Raw genomic sequence first — 12,388 nt, forward strand, 5'->3', positions numbered from 1 at the left:
AGAAAATCCGCTTTTTTATCGACAAATTTTGTTCAGCGATGAGGCTCATTTCTGGTTGAATGGCTACGTAAATAAGCAAAATTGCCGCATTTGGAGTGAAGAGCAACCAGAAGCCGTTCAAGAACTGCCCATGCATCCCGAAAAATGCACTGTTTGGTGTGGTTTGTACGCTGGTGGAATCATTGGACCGTATTTTTTCAAAGATGCTGTTGGACGCAACGTTACGGTGAATGGCGATCGCTATCGTTCGATGCTAACAAACTTTTTGTTGCCAAAAATGGAAGAACTGAACTTGGTTGACATGTGGTTTCAACAAGATGGCGCTACATGCCACACAGCTCGCGATTCTATGGCCATTTTGAGGGAAAACTTCGGAGAACAATTCATCTCAAGAAATGGACCGGTAAGTTGGCCACCAAGATCATGCGATTTGACGCCTTTAGACTATTTTTTGTGGGGCTACGTCAAGTCTAAAGTCTACAGAAATAAGCCAGCAACTATTCCAGCTTTGGAAGACAACATTTCCGAAGAAATTCGGGCTATTCCGGCCGAAATGCTCGAAGAAGTTGCCCAAAATTGGACTTTCCGAATGGACCACCTAAGACGCAGCCGCGGTCAACATTAAAATTAAATTATCTTCAAAAAGTAAATGTCATGGACCAATCTAACGTTTCAAATAAAGAACCGATGAGATTTTGCAAATTTTATGCGTTTTTTTAAAAAAAAAAAGTTATCAAGCTCTTAACAAATCACCCTTTAAGTAGTTAATTCAAGGCGTTTTTGGAGTAGCGGTGAGTGGAATCTCTCCGACGTCCATAATTGGATAAAATGTGGCAGGTGTTCATGCCGGTCGAAAAGAGTATGCCATAATTGGCATGTCACGAAGAAATGATTCAATGTTGTCTTCCAATTCGAGCTTTAATAAAGATTTTTCAAGGGAAACATGGAAAATTTTTGTCTTGATATCTTGCCATGACGTAAAAATTCGGAAAGAAATTTTCGAAAATATTTCAATTCGATGGTTTTATGTACACACAGAGAAGGATATTTTTGGATGGGGAACATGGAATACAAAATGGCTGTGGAAATCAGAAAATAATGTCCGAGAAAATAACATGGTTGCGACAAACATGTCACACGTTCACCGTCCAAACATAACATTTTGCTCAAAGAGGTGATCATATCATATCATTCCCTGTGTGTAATTTGATTATAAGGCCAACAGGCATTAAACAGACTTTATTTTAAAAGCTTTTTACTTGAACCGTGACACAAAAACAGATTGTGAAAAATAAATTCAAGATCTCATTATGAGTAAGAAAAATTTCATGCATGATACCAAATACCTAGATCTTCTTAATGCGGCCAAACATGTTGCAAGAACCTAAATTATCCCACTGGAATGACACAATGACTGTGTATATGTGTTAGTGTGACTGCTTAACAGCAACAATAAGACGGCGGGCAACTAACGTTTGATGGATACAAATTCAACACTGTCTGGTGGGGCATTTCTTTTATTCTTTAAGCTCTTTTGACTAATTCAAATTGAGGTGAATTTTTGTGAATGAGATGTATGATTTTTTTCTCGATTTTATTTCTGTAAATTTCACCATGCACATATGTACTTAATACAAACTTTGTTTTTTAATACTAAATATTTTTGTTTCATCAATATTATTTAATTCTTCATCGTTTTTTTTTCGAATTTTGTTTTTTTCTCACGTTTCTACACTTTTTCATAAAACATTCAACACTAACCAAAGACAGCTAACAGTCTATCTCACTATTCCAACACACATTCTCTCTCCTACTGAATGAAATAGATTCTCTGCCAAAAACAAAACACTCCAAAGTTGTGTTATTTCATCGTCTTGTGTTTTTTTTTTGAATTTTTTGTTCGTTTATTTTTGATTTTTGTTTTGTTTCAATTGTTTTTGCTGCTTCTGTTTATGTATCATTATGTGTGTTTTGTAGTGTGTGCTTTTATTCTATTGTTTTGTTTTATTGTTTTTCTTTTTTATTCCAATATTTTACTCTGCTTACACCGCGTTGATATCCATGCTCTCGTGGATGTTGTTTAACAGCAACAATTGTGTTTAGCTAAATAGCATAACTCTGCAAATATTTAGAGTTGGCAATTTATGTGATCCGTAGGGAAATTGCCTTTAAAAAAATTTTCTATAGAAATACAATTTAGACAAAATCTTCTTTAGAAATAAAATTTTGCAAAATTTTCTTTAGAAATAAACTTTTTGACAAAATTTTCTACATAAATAAAATTTTGACAAAATTTTGTATTGAAATTAAATTTTGACAAAATTTTCTAAAGAAATAATATTTTGACAAAATTTTGTATAGAAATAAATTTTTGACATAATTTTCTATAGAAATAAAATTTTGACAAAATGTTCTATAGAAATGAAATTTTGACAAAATTTTCTATAGAAATAAAATTTTGACATTTTCTATAAAATAAAATTTTGACAAATTTTTCAAAAAAATTATATTTTGACAAAATTTTCTATAGAAATAAAATGTTGACAAAATTTTCTATAGAAATACAATTTTGACAAAATTTTCTATAGAAATAAAATTTTGACAAAATTTTCTATAGAAATAACATTTTGATAAAATTTTCTATAGAAATAAAATTTTGACAAAATTTTCTATAGAAATAAAATTTTGACAAAATTTTCTATAGAAATAAAATTTTGACAACATTTTCTATAGAAATAAAATTTTGACCACATATTCTATAGAAATAAAATTTATACAATATTTTCTAAAAAATTAAATTTTGACAAAATTTTCTATAGAAATAAAATTTTGACAAATTTTTCTATAGAAATAAGATTTTAATAAAATTTTCTATTGAAATAAAATTTTGACAAAATTTTCTATTGAAATAAAATTTTCACAAAAATATTTATAAAAATAAAATTTTGACAAAATTTGTCTATAGAAAAAAATTTTATAAAATCTTCTAAACAAATAAAATTTAGATAAAATTTTCTACGGAATTAAAAGGTGGACAAAACTTTCTATAGAAATACATTTTTGACAAAATTTTGTATAGACATAAATCTTTGTCAAAATTTTTTATAGAAATAAAATTTTGACAAAATTTTCTATAGAAATACAATTTTGACAAAAATTTCTATAGAAATAAAATTTTGACAAAATTTTGTATTGGAATTAAATTTTGACAAAATTTTCTAAAGAAATAATATTTTGATAAAATTTTCTATAGAAATAAAGATTTGACAACATTTTCTATGGAAATAAAATTTTGACAACATTTTCTATAGACATAAAATTTTGACAAAATTTTCTATAGACATAAAATTTTGACGAAATTGTCTATGGAAATAAAATGTTCACAAAATTTTCTATAGAAATAAAATTTTCTATAGAAATAAAATTTTCTATAGAAATAAAATTTTGACAAAAAATTCTATAGAAATAAAATTTTTACAACATTTTCCATAGAAGTAAAATTTTGATTAAATTTTACAATTTAGACAAAATCTTCTATAGAAATAAAATTTTGCAAAATTTTCTTTAGAAATAAAATTTTGCAAAATTTTCTTTAGAAATAAAATTTTTGACAAAATTTTCTACATAAAAAATTTTTTCACAAAATTTTCTACAAAAATAAGATTTTGGCAAAATTTTCTTTGGAAATAAAATTTTGACAACATTTTCTATAGAAATAAAGACTGGACAAAATTTTTTATGGAAATAAAATTTTGACAAAATTTTCTATGGAAATAAAATTTTGACTACATTTTCTATAGACATCAAATTTTGACAAAATTGTCTATGTAGATAAAATGTTCACAAAATTTTCTATAGAAATAAAATTTTGACAAAAAATTCTGTAGAAATAAAATTTGACAAAAATTTCTATAGAAATAAAATTTTTACAACATTTTCCATAGAAATAAAATTTTGACTAAATTTTTCATAGAAATAACATTTTGACAAAATTTTCCATAGAAATAAAATTGTGACAATATTTTCCATAGAAATAAAATTTTGACAAAATTTTCTATAAAAAAATTAGGGAAATTTTCTATAGAAATAAAAGTTTGAGAAAATTTTCTATTAAAATAAAATTTTGGCAAAATTTTCTATAGAAATAGAATTTTGACAAAATTTTTCTATAGAAATAACATTTTGACAAAATTTTCTATAGAAATAAAATGTTGACAAAATTTTCTACCCCGAAATAGAAATAGAATTTTGACAAAATTTTCTATAGAAAAAAAAAATGTTGATAAAAATTTCTATAGAAATAAAATGTTGACAAAATTTTCTACAACGAGAAAAAAGTAAACTGTTTTATAGGAAGAATAAACTATTTTCCGACAAGGTTATTATATTCGTTCGTCACGAAAAATGGTTTCGTCTTTCGTCATTCGCCACAGTTGTGTTAATACACTTTAGTCGACAACAGGCAAATGTAACGCTCCCAACACCTATTAATTCACCATCAACTTTAGTTGTATAGCAAATTGTCACCAATCTAAAATTCTTAAAACTACTGAGACATTTTATTATGAGAGTCTAATTTTCAACGGCATGTCTATATTTTTGTTGCCTTTTGGGGTTTTTTATTTCTTTTGTTGTTATATTATTACAATTGTCTCTCATATTCGATATTTAGACTTGTTGTCTTATTGCTTTTGCTTTGCCATGGCTCTGTGTTGTTGTTGTTGTTGTTGTTGTGTAGGTGTTTGGTTTTTTTTTTACCAGCAGAATTTATTGCCACTATTTGGTTTTTATTGCGCCAACGATGAAACGAAACGAAATTCATACAGATTCGACATCATACAGTGCTGTCGTTAACATCGATGTTGACGCTGTTGCCTATTCTGCTACAAACACCACCCACTGTTTGTTTTGTTTTTGTGCTGGGAGTAGAGTAGGTCTTGTTGGGTCTCTCTCTCCCTCTCGACAAATTTGCTTAGTCTCTGATGATTGTTTTCTGAATTTGAGGTTTTGTTTTGAATTTACAGGTGACAGTTGATAACAAACAAACAATAGTCGAGTTTTTTTTCCTGTGGTTTTATTTATGCCAATATGCATGAAGAACAACAATATAAAAAATGATTTTGTTTACAACATTTACAAAATATTTAGAAACTCACTCTATAATTATTGTGATCATCAAACAATATTAGGTCGATATCTTGACCAGACGGTTTCGATATCTTGAGGGGACGGGTTGAAGTTATTTGATATATTTTTTTCTTTCATAGTTTTTAATTTAATTTAATTATGTTGTAGATTTTGCTAGGCATGAGGTCATTTTGTAATAAAATAGGGGAATTATAGTTTTTTTGTGTGTTTTATTATGATATTTTTTTTCCATATTTCGAACATTTTTTCCAACTCACAAGGAAAGAAAATATAACAAGATGTATTACAAACTCGTACATAAAAAACATACAATTTTTCGACAAATTCAAGAACATTTTTTTTACATTTATTAAGTTGGAAAATGTTTCATATTATGTTAGGTCAATTATATTTTTTAGTGTAATCTAATTAAAAGACGGTCGAACCATGTCCCCGATGTAGACCAAACATTTCTGTCAGCAGTAAAAATTCCCCTCAATAACCCGTTGATCATTTTTGTATAAATTACCAAAATTGCAATTAAATCCTGATTTTTTGCAAACTCTGAAACACATTTCACCTTATTCACCTGGGTGTAGTGGCAAAAACAATTTACCACAAAATTGCTGACTCTAGGCATGTAAAAAAAAGTGGTACTCAAAAAGGTACTTAACACGAATATTGGGGGTTTGTTTTCATAGTCGGACGGACAGAATATTAAATCGCTTGTTTTTCTTTTTTGTTAGGTTTTTGGCATTTTGTCTTTGGCTTTTGTTTGATTCATGAGAACAAAACAAATAAAGACAACAACAACAATTGCACCACTGACCTAGTGTCGAGAAATTCTATAATGTGTCTGTGGTAAGTGAAGGTGATGCGGGGTAGAGGGCTTATAACACAACTTTGGTGGACAAATTAATTGTGAGGTGGTAAATGGTATCCAAACTACCCACCAGTCATTAAAAAAAACGTCATCAATAATAAAGCGATTTCGATAAGAAAATCCTATGTAGTAGTTTTTTTTACAGCTGTTATTAAATGTGCTACCAAAGTGTTTGAGATTTCTCCACCATAATGGAAATTTAATTGCATTCTCATTCAAAGAGAAAAATATCGGGAATTGCAGAGAACGTTATCCAAAGTTTTGTTTGACCTTTTGCTTATCTTATTTGCTTGTACATACTATATGGTTAAGAACTTTTATTTGTATGAATAAAATTGATTTTTAATGTTCTTCTCAAACATTTAATAGAATTTTCCCCTTCTGTATACATGCATGTATGTTGTTTTTTTTTCAATTGTTTACTTATTCACTTAAGATAAACTCTCCCCCATTCCTGTTTTTTTTTGTACTAATGGTACAACAACAATAACATCAACAAACAAAACTTCATTTGGATGCATAAACTGAATTAAAAACTATAAAATAGCAGCATCTGAAACAACAAAACACAAATATAAGAAAATAAACACATATGTATGTACATGTATGTATGTTGTTCTCGAGGTGGCAATGCAAGTGTAGCAGCCAAAGAAAGTCCTCAATGTGCTCATTACAGTATAACACTCGCACTATAAAAACTAGGGAGAGACAATGCGTTACAATCCGATTCACTTCAGCATTGTAATACTCTCCAAGGGGTGAGTAAATTTAGCTGTGAGAATATTAAAAGTTGTATACTCGTAATGAAATTATCTTGAATTCTGCAATTAAGTCTACCGTTATGCTTTAATACATTTGCCAGGGGTAGGATTTTAGGTTGAAAGAAACTAGTATTACGGTATTACACAGAGAAGAGTTTATAAAGAGATATTCACATTAAGAAAATACTGCTGAGCCTATATTATTGGAATCGTACTTAAATTTGATGGCTTTTATAACTTGATTACAAAGCTAAACTTGATTACAAGCTAAGACTATTTTAGTTAAAGGTGGGTTTTCCTTGAAAAAAGGTATGATATGTAGAATCTGAATTTGGAAATTTAAATAATACTGTTGATGCGTTTTAAAAAGAACTTTAATACAATGTGATGAAAAAAAAAAGAAGAAAAACGACTCAATTCGAATTTTTTTGATTTAAGGGGTGAATTTAGTTTAAAGTGCACAGAAAAAAAAGTAAACTGTTTATCGAAAAAATGAAGAACTTTGTGTGAAAATTGAACTAAATTGTACTCAACTTTTTGAGATTTACACAATGCGTTGGTAAAATAAGGAAAAAATAATAACCTGGTATAATTTGTAACTGGTTCGGTGTAAAAATTATATGTTTGTCACTCACATTTTTAGCATATGTATTAGTTTTAAGGGCAAGCATAATCTAATATAACATGTTTAGAACATATTATGTTTGCGACATCATAATATAGTAGAATTTTAGAATATAAAGATGGCGACGAAGATAGATAACGAAAGGCATTAACGCTGCTCTGCTTGACAAAGAGAAGGGCAGATTTCATCCGAAAGTTGGCTGTTAATAATACTGAAAAGATTTCCAAAAATTACAACGAAACTGACCAAAATTTTTTTCAAATTCCCCATTAAATTCATAAGTCCCCAAGTTAAACATTTTGTCTTTAATCACGAGAAAAAAATACCCAATGTATATTAACAATTATATATTCTAATTTAAATCGAAGTTAATAATGGTTTAATATTAATTTATTTCATTTTAGTTTTTTTTTTATACCCTCCACCATAGGACAGGCGGTATATTAACTTTGCCATTCCGTTTGTAACACATCGAAATATTGCTCCAGACCTCATAAAGTATATATATTCTGGGTGGTGGTGAAATTCTGAGTCGATCTAAGCATGTCCGTCCGAACGACACAAGCTATCGACTCGACACAAGTAGTTGTTATTGATATAGGTCGGATGGTATTGCAAATGGGACATATCGGTCCACTTTTACGTATAGCCCCCATATAAACGGACCTCCAAATTTGGCTTGCGAAGCCTCTAAGAGAAGCAAATTTCATCCGATCCAGCTGAAATTTGGTGCATGGTGCTGGTATATGGTCTCTAACAACCATGCAAAAATTGGTCCACATCGGTTCATAATTATATATAGCCCCCATATAAACCGATCCCCAGATTTGGCTTGCGGAACATCAAAGAGAAGCAAATTTCATCCGATCCGGCTGAAATTTGGTACTTGATGTTGGTATATGGTCTCTAACAACCATGCAAAAATTGGTCTATATCGGTCCATAATTATATATAGCCCCCATATAAACCGATCCCCAGATTTGGCTTGCAGAGCCTCACAAAGAAGCAAATTTCATCCGATCCGGCTGAAATTTGGTACATGATGTTCGTATATGGTCTCTAACAACCATGCAAAAATTGGTCCGCATCGGTCCATAATTATATATAGCCCCCATATACACCGATCCCCAGATTTGGCTTACGGAGCCTCTAAGAGAAACATATTTCATCCGATCCAGCTGAAATTTGGTACATGGTGTTAGTATATGGTCTCTAACAACCATGCAAAAATTAGTCCACATCGGTTCATAATTATATATAGCCCCCATATAAACCGATCCCCAGATTTGGCTTGCGGGGCCTCTAAGAGCCAAAAATAATCTACCAAAATTTTATTGCCATAGAAAATTTTGCCAACATTTTACTTCTTTAGAAAATTTTGTCAGAACATAATATCTATAGAAAATTTTGTTAAAAATTTATTTCTATAGAAAATATTGTCAAAATTTTATTTCTATCGAAAATTTCTTCAGAATTTTATTTCTGTAGAAAATTTTGTCAAAATTTTATTTCTATAGAAAATTTATGAAGCACCTCTTAGTTAGAGAGGAATATTTTGCAAAATCTTCCAAAACATCAAGACTTTCACCAATCCACCAAATAGTAAAAAATCTGTCATTTTTGGTAGAATCGTTTTCATAATTGCATATAGCCCTCATATAAAGCGACCCCCATATTTCAATTCTGGCTTTATAATTACCGCACAAGTGTCCATTTCGGTTCGCAATTATTTCTTCCCTATGTATACCGGTCAAGAACTGAATATATACGTATTTCATCGACCTTTCTTTTGTCTACTATATATCCCGCATGGACTAACTTACAATTTGGAAGATGATGTTAAGAAATTTTAAGTTGCCTTGCCATCGGCCGCAACCCAGTAATTCGATTATGGATGACAGTCTTTCGTAGAAGTTTCTACGCAATCCATGGTGGAGCGTACATAAGGTTCGGCCTGGCCGAACTTACGGCCGTATATACTTGTTTGAAGTTAATATATTTTAATTTAATTTCATTATTTTAATTAAAAAATATTTATTTTAAATTTGCATAAATTCAATTAAATGTATATTAATACAATTATTTAGTATTCATGTAATTGTATTATTTGAAAAATACTTTGTAAATATTTGGTGTTACTTACAAAATTTCAATAAATCCATATTGAATACGAAGGAACTTACCTAAAAAAAATAAGAAAAAAAAATGAATATATTAATTTTATTTGAGTTTAATTAAAAAAAACAATAGAATGTCATTATTTTGTTTTTTTTTTTTCGTAAAAAACATAAACAATAAATTTACAATTGGATATTATATATTAACTAGCGTAACCAGGCCCGTTTAGCTGCGCCTTCCGAAGCATAATTGTAAGAACATTTTGCTTTAATTTAGTCAACCATATCCTTCGAGCTGAAAAGAAATTCGAAGAGATTAGAGAGGGTGTTCCCTTTCAACCATTTTTTTTTAATTATGCTCTGTATTCAAGTAGTAGGCCAATCTTCTACATTTCCTGTGAATTTTAAGTGTGGTTTGTAAAGGAAAGGTATCTTTCTCCTCAACGTATCAGAAAATCAATCGTTATAATTCAACAACATATAAAGGATCACTGTTTCCCGTCTAATAAATCAGAAAAAGCAAAAGTACTTAAACAATTTAGAAATCTACGTTACTTAATTAAAAAAAGTCTGGCAGAAGCTTGTGCAAAAAACATAAAATTATGTACCGAGTTCCCTCTACTTTCAATTTCCAAAAGATCGGACAAATGGAACCCTTTCTCCACCTTCGCTCCATCCACGCAGAGAAGGAATATGATCACCTCAAACATGTTTCAAGAGCAAAATGTTATTTTTGTATGGTGACCATGTAACATGTTTGTCACTAAAATGTTATTTTCTCGTCAAATATAACCTGCTTGCCGAAATCAGATACATGATTTCCGAGAAAATAACATGGTTGCGAAAACCATGTTACATGGTCACCACCCAAAAATAACATTTTGCTCTTAAAACATGTTTGAGGTGATCAAATTCCTTCTCTGGGTGTCCCGAACAGATATCGAAAAATCACATACCTCATATTAATTTCACAAACTACCCAACGGTCTCTATAAATTCCAAGTAAATCGACTAAGTTTATTTCACTATTCCCTTTCGCAACCAGTTATCGAAAAATCATGTAAATCATGTATCCTGTGTTAATTAATACCCTGTTTCTGTATGTCGAACAAGAGTATTTCAAATGAAACAAAAATATTTGGGTTTATCGGTGTCGATAGGCAAGTCACTTTATATTTTGTTGTCGAGTAGCAAACGAACATATACCATAAGTGTCAAGAAAAAGAAAAATCAATTTTGGAATTTGTATCAATTCTCAGGCCAAAAATTTGGAAATACTCATTTTTTGATAATCAATGTACTCTCATACAAGCGATATGAACTTTCCAAAATAGAGAAATCCAAATTGATTCGAATTCGAGTGACTGCTTTTCAGTCGACTCGGTTGTCGTTCGACATACAGAAACAGGGTATTAATCACCTCCTTCCACGTTCCCTGTAAATTTCAAGTAGATCGGAGAAGGTTAAATTTTGCTTTATTTTTATACCCTCCACCATAGGATGGGGGTATATTAACTCTGTCATTCCGTTTGTAACACATCGAAATATTGCTCTAAGGCCCCATAAAGTATATATATTCTGGGTCGTGGTGAAATTCTGAGTCGATCTGAGCATGTCCGTCCGTCCGTCCGTCCGTCTGTTGAAATCACGCTAACTTCCGAACGAAACAAGCTATCGACTTGAAACTTGGCACAAGTAGTTGTTATTGATGTAGGTCGGATGGTATTGCAAATGGGTCATATCGGTCCACTTTTACGTATAGCCCCCATATAAACGGACCCCAAATTTGGCTTGGTGACCTTCTAAGAGAAGCAAATTTCATCCGATCCGGCTGAAATTTGGTACATGGTGTCAGCATATGATCTTCAATAACCATGCAAAAATTGGTCTACATCGGTCCATAATTATATATAGCCCCCATATAAACCGATCCCCCGATTTGGCTTGCGAGGCCTCTAAGAGAAGCAAATTTCATCCGATCCGGTTGAAATTTGGTACATTGTGTTAATATATGGTCTCTAACAACCATGCCAAAATTAGTCCACATCGGTCCATAATTATATATAGCCCCCATATAAACCGATCCCCAGATTTGGCTTGCGAGGCCTCTAAGAGAAGCAAATTTCATCCCATCCGGCTGAAATTTGGTACATGGTGTTAGTATATGGTCTCTAACAACCATGCAAAAATTGGTCCACATCGGTCCATAATTATATATAGGCCCCATATAAACCGATCCCCAGATTTGATTTCCAGAGCCCCTTGGAAGAGCAAAATTCTTCCCATTCGGTTGAAATTTGGTACGTGATGTTAGTATATGGTATCCAACAACCATGCAGGAATTGGTTCCTATCAGTCCATAATTATATATAGCTCCCATATAAACCGATCCCCAGATTTGACCTCCGGTGACTTTTGAAGACGCAAAATTCATCCGATCTGCTTGAAATTTGGTACGTGTTGGTAGTATATGATATTTAACAACCATGCCAAAAGTGGTCCATATCAGTCCATAATCATACATAGCCCCATATAAACCGATCCCGAGATTTGGTTTTGAAGCCTCTTGGAGTAGCAAATTTCATCCGAGTGAGTTGAAATTTGGTACATTGTGCTAGTATATGGTCGTTAACAACCATGCCTAACTAGGTCCATATCGGTCTATAGTTATATATGGCCCTCAGATAAATCAATCCCCAATCACACAAAATTTGGTCCATATCAAGTTCATAATTTAATATAGCCCCCATATAAGCGACCCCTATATTTCAATTCTGGATCTCTACGTACCATATAAAAAGTCCACATCGATTCGTAATTATTTGTACACTTACCTGTACATAACTTTTTGTCTAATATATACTACGTATGGACT

The 12,388-nt window shown here is 31.0% G+C and overlaps 1 protein-coding gene across 2 annotated transcripts in view; it reads right to left on the reverse strand.

The window, feature by feature from the left end:
- The window catches only part of Calx (sodium/calcium exchanger 3), a 640,265-nt gene that overhangs the window by 387,660 nt on the left and 240,217 nt on the right, over window positions 1-12,388 (reverse strand). The window lies entirely within an intron of this gene.

Source organism: Haematobia irritans, chromosome 1 (assembly GCF_050003625.1).
Source record: "Haematobia irritans isolate KBUSLIRL chromosome 1, ASM5000362v1, whole genome shotgun sequence".
Lineage (NCBI taxonomy): Eukaryota > Metazoa > Arthropoda > Insecta > Diptera > Muscidae > Haematobia > Haematobia irritans.